Below are 9,498 nucleotides of genomic sequence, written 5' to 3' on the forward strand. Positions count from 1 at the left end.
GGTCTTTTCTTTCTCCACACTTTTTGAAAAAATGTATATATACTGAGCGTTTGTTACGAAAGCATCATGCGCCATTCTGAAGAGCACGTGGTCAAATGGAAAAGGAATCTTACTTTAGATCAGAAGATTTAGGGTTATCATCCCTTCATGGTGGTGGCAGTCTCCCTCCACATGCTTTTAGAATAGAATGTACACATGCTGAGAGGGTTATATGACAGTATAGAGAGACATGTCAGTTTTAGACAAGTAAGGACACTAAAAGCAGCTGTCAAAAGTGGGTTTTGAACCCACGCCTCCATTTGGAGACCAGAATACCCACCTCAAGGGAAACAGAACACTCTTAAGTCTGGCGCCTTAGACCACTCGGCCATCCTGACTAACTGCGCTGAGCGTGCTAGAATTATTCCCATTCAGCTAATCAAAGAGAAATTTAGCTACAATTTTCTTGAAAATGTAAGAACAATGTCATTATGTTTGAGAGAGAATGAAGAGAAAGCAGAGAGACAGAGAGAACGAGAAAAAATAAATAAATGAACGGATAAGGTGGATTCTGACCAAACGGGGGGTGGGAGAGAGAGAGAGAGAAAATACATCAATGGGTAAGATGCCGTCAGGCTTAGGATCAGGGTTTTGAGGGTTCGGGTCCTGACATGGCAGTCAGTTTCCACGTTTTTTTTTTAAAAAAGTTTATTCTTATTCTAGACCAAGGGACCACGTACTCAACCATCATGTGCCATTCAAAAGACTGTTTGGCCTAATGAATAAAGTGTCTGACTTTGGATCAGAAGTTTGAGGTTTCAAGTCCTTTCGTGTTTGTGGCATTGTCTTTCTGCACTCTTTTTGAAAAAAATTTAAATGTAGTGATCGGTTGTTATGAAAGCCTCATGCGCCAATCTGAAGAGCAAGTGGCCTATGGAAAAGGCGTCTTACTTTGGGTCAAAAGATTGAGGGTTATCATCCCTTCATGGTCGTAGCAGTCTCTCTCCACATGCTTTTAGAAAAAAATGTACAGATGCAGAGAGGGTTATATGACAGTTTAGAAAGAAGGGTCAGTTGTAGACAAGTAAGGACACAAAAAGCAGCTGTCAGAAGTGGGATTTGAAGCCATGCCTCCATTTGGAGACCAGAAAACCCAGCTCTATGTGGGGAAAGAAATCATTCTTGAGTCTGGCGCCTTAGACCACTCGGCCATCCTGACAAACTGCATTGTGGGTGCTACAGCTATTCCCATTCGGTTAACTAAGGAGGAATTTAGCTTGAATTTACCAAGAAAATATAAAGACAATGCCATCATGTTGTGATTTTGAAGATGGAAATTTTGGAGAAAGAGAGAGAAAGAGAGAGATAGAAAGATAGATTGAGAGAGAGAGAGAATGGGTAAGGTGTCTTTCTTTAGATCAAACATTTATACACATGTTGAGAGACAGAGATGTTAGCGTGTCATAGTCATCAGACTAGGTAAGATTCTAGAATATAAGAAAGCTGTTCTGGACCATGGGAGCATGAATGCAAGGGTCTGACTTCATATCAGAACAATGAGAGGTTGAGTCCAGTTGTGGTAGTCTGTTTCCATGTGATTTTTGGAAAAAATGTATACACATGCTGAGAGACAAAGATGTAAGCGTGCTATAGTAATCAGAGTAGGTAAGATTCTAGAATGTGAGAATGTTATTCTGCACCATGGAGCATGAATGCAAGCATCGTTAGCTAAGGAGGAATTAAGCTTGAATTTACCAAGAAAATATAAAGACAATGTGATCACATTTTGATTCTGAAGATGGTAATTGTGGAGAGAGAGAGAGAGATAGAAAGATAGATTAAGAGAGAGAATGGGTAAGGTGTCTTTCTTTAGATCAAAAATTTATACACATGCTGAGAGACAGAGATGTTAGCGTGTCATAGTCATCAGACTAGGTAAGATTCTAGAATGTGTAAATGTTATTCTGGACCATGGGAGCATGAATGCAAGGGCCTGACTTCAGATCAGAACATTGAGTGTTTGAGTCCAGTTGAGGTAGTCTGTTTGAATGTGCTTTTTGGAAAAAATGTATACACATGCTGAGAGACAAATATGTAAGCGTGCTATAGTAATCAGAGTAGGTAAGATTCTAGAATGTGAGAATGTTATTCTGCACCATGGAGCATGAATGCAAGCATCGTTAGCTAAGGAGGAATTAAGCTTGAATTTACCAAGAAAATATAAAGACAATGTGATCACATTTTGATTCTGAAGATGGTAATTGTGGAGAGAGAGAGATAGAAAGATAGATTAAGAGAGAGAATGGGTAAGGTGTCTTTCTTTAGATCAAAAATTTATACACATGCTGAGAGACAGAGATGTTAGCGTGTCATAGTCATCAGACTAGGTAATTTTCTAGAATGTGAGAATGTTATTCTGGACCATGGGAGCATGAATGCAAGGGCCTGACTTCAGATCAGAACATTGAGTGTTTGAGTCCAGTTGAGGTAGTCTGTTTGAATGTGCTTTTTGGAAAAAATGTATACACATGCTGAGAGACAAAGATGTAAGCGTGCTATAGTAATCAGAGTAGGTAAGATTCTAGAATGTGAGAATGTTATTCTGCACCATGGAGCATGAATGCAAGCATCGTTAGCTAAGGAGGAATTAAGCTTGAATTTACCAAGAAAATATAAAGACAATGTGATCACATTTTGATTCTGAAGATGGTAATTGTGGAGAGAGAGAGATAGAAAGATAGATTAAGAGAGAGAATGGGTAAGGTGTCTTTCTTTAGATCAAAAATTTATACACATGCTGAGAGACAGAGATGTTAGCGTGTCATAGTCATCAGACTAGGTAATTTTCTAGAATGTGAGAATGTTATTCTGGACCATGGGAGCATGAATGCAAGGGCCTGACTTCAGATCAAAGCATTGAGTGTTTGAGTCCAGTTGTGGTAGTCTGTTTCCATGTGCTTTTTTGGAAAAAATGTATACACATGCTGAGAGACAGAGATGTAAGCGTGCCATAGTAATCAGAGTAGGTAACATTCTAGAATGTGAGAATATTAATCTGCACCATGGAGCACGAATGCAAGCATCGTTAACTAAGGAGGAATTTTGCTTGAATTTACCAAGAAAATATAAAGACAATGTGATCACATTTTGATTCTGAAGATGGTAATTGTGGAGAGAGAGAGAGAGAGAGAGAGAGAGAGAGAGAGAGAGAGAGAGAGAGAGAGAGAGAGAGAGAGAGAGAGAGAGAGAGAGAGAGAGAGAGAGAGAGAGAGAGAGAGAGAGAGAGAGAGAGAGAGAGAACATCAATGGGTAAGATGCCGTCTGACTTCAGATCAGAATTTTGAGGGTTCGAGTCCCATCATGGCAGTCAGTTTCCATGAGTTTTTTTGAAAAAAAGTATACACGTGCTGAGAGAGAGCTGTAAGCGTGTCTTCGTCATTGGACTCAGTAAGATTCTTATTCTAGACCACGGAACCACGTACTCAAGCATCACATGCCAATCAAAAGTCCGCGTGGCCTAATGGATAAGGCATCTGACTTCGGATCAGAAGATTGAGGGTTCAAGTCCCTTCGTGGTCGTGGCATTCTCTTTCTCCACACTTTTTGAAAAAATGTATATATACTGAGCGTTTGTTACGAAAGGATCATGCGCCATTCTGAAGAGCACGTGGTCAAATGGAAAAGGAATCTTACTTTAGATCAGAAGATTTAGGGTTATCATCCCTTCATGGTGGTGGCAGTCTCCCTCCACATGCTTTTAGAATAGAATGTACACATGCTGAGAGGGTTATATGACAGTATAGAGAGACATGTCAGTTTTAGACAAGTAAGGACACTAAATGCAGCTGTCAGAAGTGGGATTTGAACCCACGCCTCCATTTGGAGACCAGAATACCCACCTCAAGGGAAACAGAACACTCTTAAGTCTGGCGCCTTAGACCACTCGGCCATCCTGACTAACTGCGCTGAGAGTGCTAGAATTATTCCCATTCAGCTAATCAAAGAGAAATTTAGCTACAATTTTCTTGAAAATGTAAGAACAATGTCATTATGTTTGAGAGAGAATGAAGAGAAAGCAGAGAGACAGAGAGAACGAGAAAAAATAAATAAATGAACGGATAAGGTGGATTCTGACCAAACGGGGGGTGGGAGAGAGAGAGAGAGAGAATACATCAATGGGTAAGATGCCGTCAGGCTTAGGATCAGGGTTTTGAGGGTTCGGGTCCCGACATGGCAGTCAGTTTCCACGTGTTTTTTTAAAAAAAGTTTATTCTTATTCTAGACCAAGGGACCACGTACTCAACCATCATGTGCCATTCAAAAGACTGTTTGGCCTAATGAATAAAGTGTCTGACTTTGGATCAGAAGTTTGAGGTTTCAAGTCCTTTCGTGTTTGTGGCATTGTTTTTCTGCACTCTTTTTGAAAAAAATTTAAATGTAGTGATCGGTTGTTATGAAAGCCTCATGCGCCAATTTGAAGATCAAGTGGCCTATGGAAAAGGCGTCTTACTTTGGGTCAAAAGATTGAGGGTTATCATCCCTTCATGGTCGTAGCAGTCTCTCTCCACATGCTTTTAGAAAAAAATGTACAGATGCTGAGAGGGTTATATGACAGTTTAGAAAGAAGGGTCATTGAACATCAATGGGTAAGATGCCGTCTGACTTCAGATCAGAATTTTGAGGGTTCGAGTCCCATCATGGCAGTCAGTTTCCATGAGTTTTTTTGAAAAAAAGTATACACGTGCTGAGAGAGAGCTGTAAGCGTGTCTTCATCATTGGACTCAGTAAGATTCTTATTCTAGACCACGGAACCACGTACTCAAGCATCACATGCCAATCAAAAGACCGCGTGGCCTAATGGATAAGGCGTCTGACTTTGGATCAGAAGATTGAGGGTTCAAGTTCCTTCGTGGTCGTGGCATTCTCTTTCTCCACACTTTTTGAAAAAATGTATATATACTGAGCGTTTGTTACGAAAGCATCATGCGCCATTCTGAAGAGCACGTGGTCAAATGGAAAAGGAATCTTACTTTAGATCAGAAGATTTAGGGTTATCATCCCTTCATGGTGGTGGCAGTCTCCCTCCACATGCTTTTAGAATAGAATGTACACATGCTGAGAGGGTTATATGACAGTATAGAGAGACATGTCAGTTTTAGACAAGTAAGGACACTAAATGCAGCTGTCAGAAGTGGGATTTGAACCCACGCCTCCATTTGGAGACCAGAATACCCACCTCAAGGGAAACACTCTTAAGTCTGGCGCCTTAGACCACTCGGCCATCCTGACTGCGCTGAGAGTGCTAGAATTATTCCCATTCAGCTAATCAAAGAGAAATTTAGCTACAATTTTCTTGAAAATGTAAGAACAATGTCATTATGTTTGAGAGAGAATGAAGAGAAAGCAGAGAGACAGAGAGAACGAGAAAAAATAAATAAATGAACGGATAAGGTGGATTCTGACCAAACGGGGGGTGGGAGAGAGAGAGAGAGAGAATACATCAATGGGTAAGATGCCGTCAGGCTTAGGATCAGGGTTTTGAGGGTTCGGGTCCCGACATGGCAGTCAGTTTCCACGTGTTTTTTTAAAAAAAGTTTATTCTTATTCTAGACCAAGGGACCACGTACTCAACCATCATGTGCCATTCAAAAGACTGTTTGGCCTAATGAATAAAGTGTCTGACTTTGGATCAGAAGTTTGAGGTTTCAAGTCCTTTCGTGTTTGTGGCATTGTCTTTCTGCACTCTTTTTGAAAAAAATTTAAATGTAGTGATCGGTTGTTATGAAAGCCTCATGCGCCAATTTGAAGAGCAAGTGGCCTATGGAAAAGGCGTCTTACTTTGGGTCAAAAGATTGAGGGTTATCATCCCTTCATGGTCGTAGCAGTCTCTCTCCACATGCTTTTAGAAAAAAATGTACAGATGCTGAGAGGGTTATATGACAGTTTAGAAAGAAGGGTCAGTTGTAGACAAGTAAGGACACAAAAAGCAGCTGTCAGAAGTGGGATTTGAAGCCATGCCTCCATTTGGAGACCAGAAAACCCAGCTCTATGTGGGGAAAGAAATCATTCTTGAGTCTGGCGCCTTAGACCACTCGGCCATCCTGACAAACTGCATTGTGGGTGCTACAGCTATTCCCATTCGGTTAACTAAGGAGGAATTTAGCTAGAATTTACCAAGAAAATATAAAGACAATGCCATCATGTTGTGATTTTGAAGATGGAAATTTTGGAGAAAGAGAGAGAAAGAGAGAGATAGAAAGATAGATTGAGAGAGAGAGAGAATGGGTAAGGTGTCTTTCTTTAGATCAAACATTTATACACATGTTGAGAGACAGAGATGTTAGCGTGTCATAGTCATCAGACTAGGTAAGATTCTAGAATATAAGAAAGCTGTTCTGGACCATGGGAGCATGAATGCAAGGGTCTGACTTCATATCAGAACAATGAGAGGTTGAGTCCAGTTGTGGTAGTCTGTTTCCATGTGATTTTTGGAAAAAATGTATACACATGCTGAGAGACAAAGATGTAAGCGTGCTATAGTAATCAGAGTAGGTAAGATTCTAGAATGTGAGAATGTTATTCTGCACCATGGAGCATGAATGCAAGCATCGTTAGCTAAGGAGGAATTAAGCTTGAATTTACCAAGAAAATATAAAGACAATGTGATCACATTTTGATTCTGAAGATGGTAATTGTGGAGAGAGAGAGATAGAAAGATAGATTAAGAGAGAATGGGTAAGGTGTCTTTCTTTAGATCAAAAATTTATACACATGCTGAGAGACAGAGATGTTAGCGTGTCATAGTCATCAGACTAGGTAAGATTCTAGAATGTGTAAATGTTATTCTGGACCATGGGAGCATGAATGCAAGGGCCTGACTTCAGATCAGAACATTGAGTGTTTGAGTCCAGTTGAGGTAGTCCTGTTTGAATGTGCTTTTTGGAAAAAATGTATACACATGCTGAGAGACAAAGATGTAAGCGTGCTATAGTAATCAGAGTAGGTAAGATCTCTAGAATGTTGAGAATGTTATTCTGCACCATGGAGCATGAATGCAAGCATCGTTAGCTAAGGAGGAATTAAGCTTGAATTTACCAAGAAAATATAAAGACAATGTGATCACATTTTGATTCTGAAGATGGTAATTGTGGAGAGAGAGAGAGAGATAGAAAGATAGATTAAGAGAGAGAATGGGTAAGGTGTCTTTCTTTAGATCAAAAATTTATACACATGCTGAGAGACAGAGATGTTAGCGTGTCATAGTCATCAGACTAGGTAATTTTCTAGAATGTGAGAATGTTATTCTGGACCATGGGAGCATGAATGCAAGGGCCTGACTTCAGATCAGAACATTGAGTGTTTGAGTCCAGTTGAGGTAGTCTGTTTGAATGTGCTTTTTGGAAAAAATGTATACACATGCTGAGAGACAAAGATGTAAGCGTGCTATAGTAATCAGAGTAGGTAAGATTCTAGAATGTGAGAATGTTATTCTGCACCATGGAGCATGAATGCAAGCATCGTTAGCTAAGGAGGAATTAAGCTTGAATTTACCAAGAAAATATAAAGACAATGTGATCACATTTTGATTCTGAAGATGGTAATTGTGGAGAGAGAGAGATAGAAAGATAGATTAAGAGAGAGAATGGGTAAGGTGTCTTTCTTTAGATCAAAAATTTATACACATGCTGAGAGACAGAGATGTTAGCCGTGTCATAGTCATCAGACTAGGTAATTTTCTAGAATGTGAGAATGTTATTCTGGACCATGGGAGCATGAATGCAAGGGCCTGACTTCAGATCAGAACATTGAGTGTTTGAGTCCAGTTGAGGTAGTCTGTTTGAATGTGCTTTTTGGAAAAAATGTATACACATGCTGAGAGACAAAGATGTAAGCGTGCTATAGTAATCAGAGTAGGTAAGATTCTAGAATGTGAGAATGTTATTCTGCACCATGGAGCATGAATGCATGCATCGTTAGCTAAGGAGGAATTAAGCTTGAATTTACCAAGAAATATAAAGACAATGTGATCACATTTTGATTCTGAAGATGGTAATTGTGGAGAGAGAGAGAGAGAGAGAGAGAGAGAAAGAGAGAGAGAAAGAGAGAGAGAGAGAGAGAGAGAGAGAGAGAGAGAGAGAGAGAGAGAGAGAAAGACATCAATGGGTAAGATGCCGTCTGACTTCAGATCAGAATTTTGAGGGTTCGAGTCCCATCATGGCAGTCAGTTTCCATGAGTTTTTTTGAAAAAAAGTAAACACGTGCTGAGAGAGAGATGTAAGCGTGTTATATGACAGTATAGAGAGACATGTCAGTTTTAGACAAGTAAGGACACTAAATGCAGCTGTCAGAAGTGGGGTTTGAACCCACGCCTCCATTTGGAGACCAGAATACCCACCTCAAGGGAAACAGAACACTCTTAAGTCTGGCGCCTTAGACACTCGGCCATCCTGACTAACTGCGCTGAGATTGCTAGAATTATTCCCATTCAGCTAAACAAAGAGAAATTTAGCTACAATTTTCTTGAAAATGTAAGAACAATGTCATTATGTTTGAGAGAGAATGAAGAGAAAGCAGAGAGGACAGAGAGAACGAGAAAAAATAAATAAATGAACGGATAAGGCGGATTCTGACCAAACGGGTGGGTGGGGAGAGAGAGAGAGAGAGAGAGAGAGAGAGAGAGAGAGAGAGAGAGAGAGAGAGAGAGAGAGAGATAGAAAGATAGATTAAGAGAGAGAATGGGTAAGGTGTCTTTCTTTAGATCAAAAATTTATACACATGCTGAGAGACAGAGATGTTAGCGTGTCATAGTCATCAGACTAGGTAAGATTCTAGAATGTGTAAATGTTGTTCTGGACCATGGGAGCATGAATGCAAGGGCCTGACTTCAGATCAGAACATTGAGTGTTTGAGTCCAGTTGAGGTAGTCTGTTTGAATGTGCTTTTTGGAAAAAATGTATACACATGCTGAGAGACAAAGATGTAAGCGTGCTATAGTAATCTGAGTAGGTAAGATTCTAGAATGTGAGAATGTTATTCTGCACCATGGAGCATGAATGCAAGCATCGTTAGCTAAGGAGGAATTAAGCTTGAATTTACCAAGAAAATATAAGACAATGTGATCACATTTTGATTCTGAAGATGGTAATTGTGGAGAGAGAGAGAGAGATAGAAAGATAGATTAAGAGAGAGAATGGGTAAGTTGTCTTTCTTTAGATCAAAAATTTATACACATGCTGAGAGACAGAGATGTTAGCGTGTCATAGTCATCAGACTAGGTAATTTTCTAGAATTTGAGAATGTTATTCTGGACCATGGGAGCATGAATGCAAGGGCCTGACTTCAGATCAGAACATTGAGTGTTTGAGTCCAGTTGTGGTAGTCTGTTTCCATGTGCTTTTTTGGAAAAAATGTATACACATGATGAGAGACAGAGATGTAAGCGTGCCATAGTAATCAGAGTAGGTAACATTCTAGACTGTGAGAATATTAATCTGCACCATGGAGCACGAATGCAAGCAT

The 9,498-nt window shown here is 39.9% G+C and overlaps 9 non-coding genes across 9 annotated transcripts in view; 3 read left to right on the top strand and 6 right to left on the bottom strand.

The window, feature by feature from the left end:
* TRNAR-UCG (transfer RNA arginine (anticodon UCG)) overlaps positions 1-5 on the top strand; it is a 73-nt gene extending 68 nt beyond the window's left edge. Inside the window, exon 1 of the tRNA in view lies at positions 1-5. This exon is cut by the window's left edge and continues 68 nt beyond it. This is a non-coding gene — a tRNA (tRNA-Arg).
* Positions 6-266: 261 nt separating this feature from the next.
* Positions 267-377, bottom strand: TRNAL-UAA (transfer RNA leucine (anticodon UAA)). The gene is made up of 2 exons: positions 340-377; positions 267-312 (listed from the first exon to the last, which is right to left on the bottom strand). It is a non-coding gene; the product is annotated as a tRNA-Leu (tRNA).
* A 706-nt stretch (positions 378-1,083) lies between these two features.
* On the bottom strand, positions 1,084-1,198 carry TRNAL-CAA (transfer RNA leucine (anticodon CAA)). Its single transcript has 2 exons — positions 1,161-1,198; positions 1,084-1,129 (listed from the first exon to the last, which is right to left on the bottom strand). It is a non-coding gene; the product is annotated as a tRNA-Leu (tRNA).
* Positions 1,199-3,485: 2,287 nt separating this feature from the next.
* On the top strand, positions 3,486-3,558 carry TRNAR-UCG (transfer RNA arginine (anticodon UCG)). The gene has a single exon. It is a non-coding gene; the product is annotated as a tRNA-Arg (tRNA).
* A 267-nt stretch (positions 3,559-3,825) lies between these two features.
* TRNAL-UAA (transfer RNA leucine (anticodon UAA)) lies at positions 3,826-3,936 on the bottom strand. Its single transcript has 2 exons — positions 3,899-3,936; positions 3,826-3,871 (listed from the first exon to the last, which is right to left on the bottom strand). It is a non-coding gene; the product is annotated as a tRNA-Leu (tRNA).
* Positions 3,937-4,822: 886 nt separating this feature from the next.
* TRNAQ-UUG (transfer RNA glutamine (anticodon UUG)) lies at positions 4,823-4,895 on the top strand. Its single transcript has one exon. It is a non-coding gene; the product is annotated as a tRNA-Gln (tRNA).
* Positions 4,896-5,162: 267 nt separating this feature from the next.
* Positions 5,163-5,268, bottom strand: TRNAL-UAA (transfer RNA leucine (anticodon UAA)). The gene is made up of 2 exons: positions 5,231-5,268; positions 5,163-5,208 (listed from the first exon to the last, which is right to left on the bottom strand). It is a non-coding gene; the product is annotated as a tRNA-Leu (tRNA).
* A 702-nt stretch (positions 5,269-5,970) lies between these two features.
* TRNAL-CAA (transfer RNA leucine (anticodon CAA)) lies at positions 5,971-6,085 on the bottom strand. The gene is made up of 2 exons: positions 6,048-6,085; positions 5,971-6,016 (listed from the first exon to the last, which is right to left on the bottom strand). It is a non-coding gene; the product is annotated as a tRNA-Leu (tRNA).
* Positions 6,086-8,321: 2,236 nt separating this feature from the next.
* On the bottom strand, positions 8,322-8,431 carry TRNAL-UAA (transfer RNA leucine (anticodon UAA)). Its single transcript has 2 exons — positions 8,395-8,431; positions 8,322-8,367 (listed from the first exon to the last, which is right to left on the bottom strand). It is a non-coding gene; the product is annotated as a tRNA-Leu (tRNA).
* Positions 8,432-9,498: the final 1,067 nt, after the last annotated feature.

Source organism: Dendrobates tinctorius, unplaced genomic scaffold (genome assembly GCF_039654945.1).
Source record: "Dendrobates tinctorius isolate UK_male_01 unplaced genomic scaffold, ASM3965494v1 ptg000743l, whole genome shotgun sequence".
NCBI classification, from domain to species: Eukaryota; Metazoa; Chordata; class Amphibia; order Anura; family Dendrobatidae; genus Dendrobates; species Dendrobates tinctorius.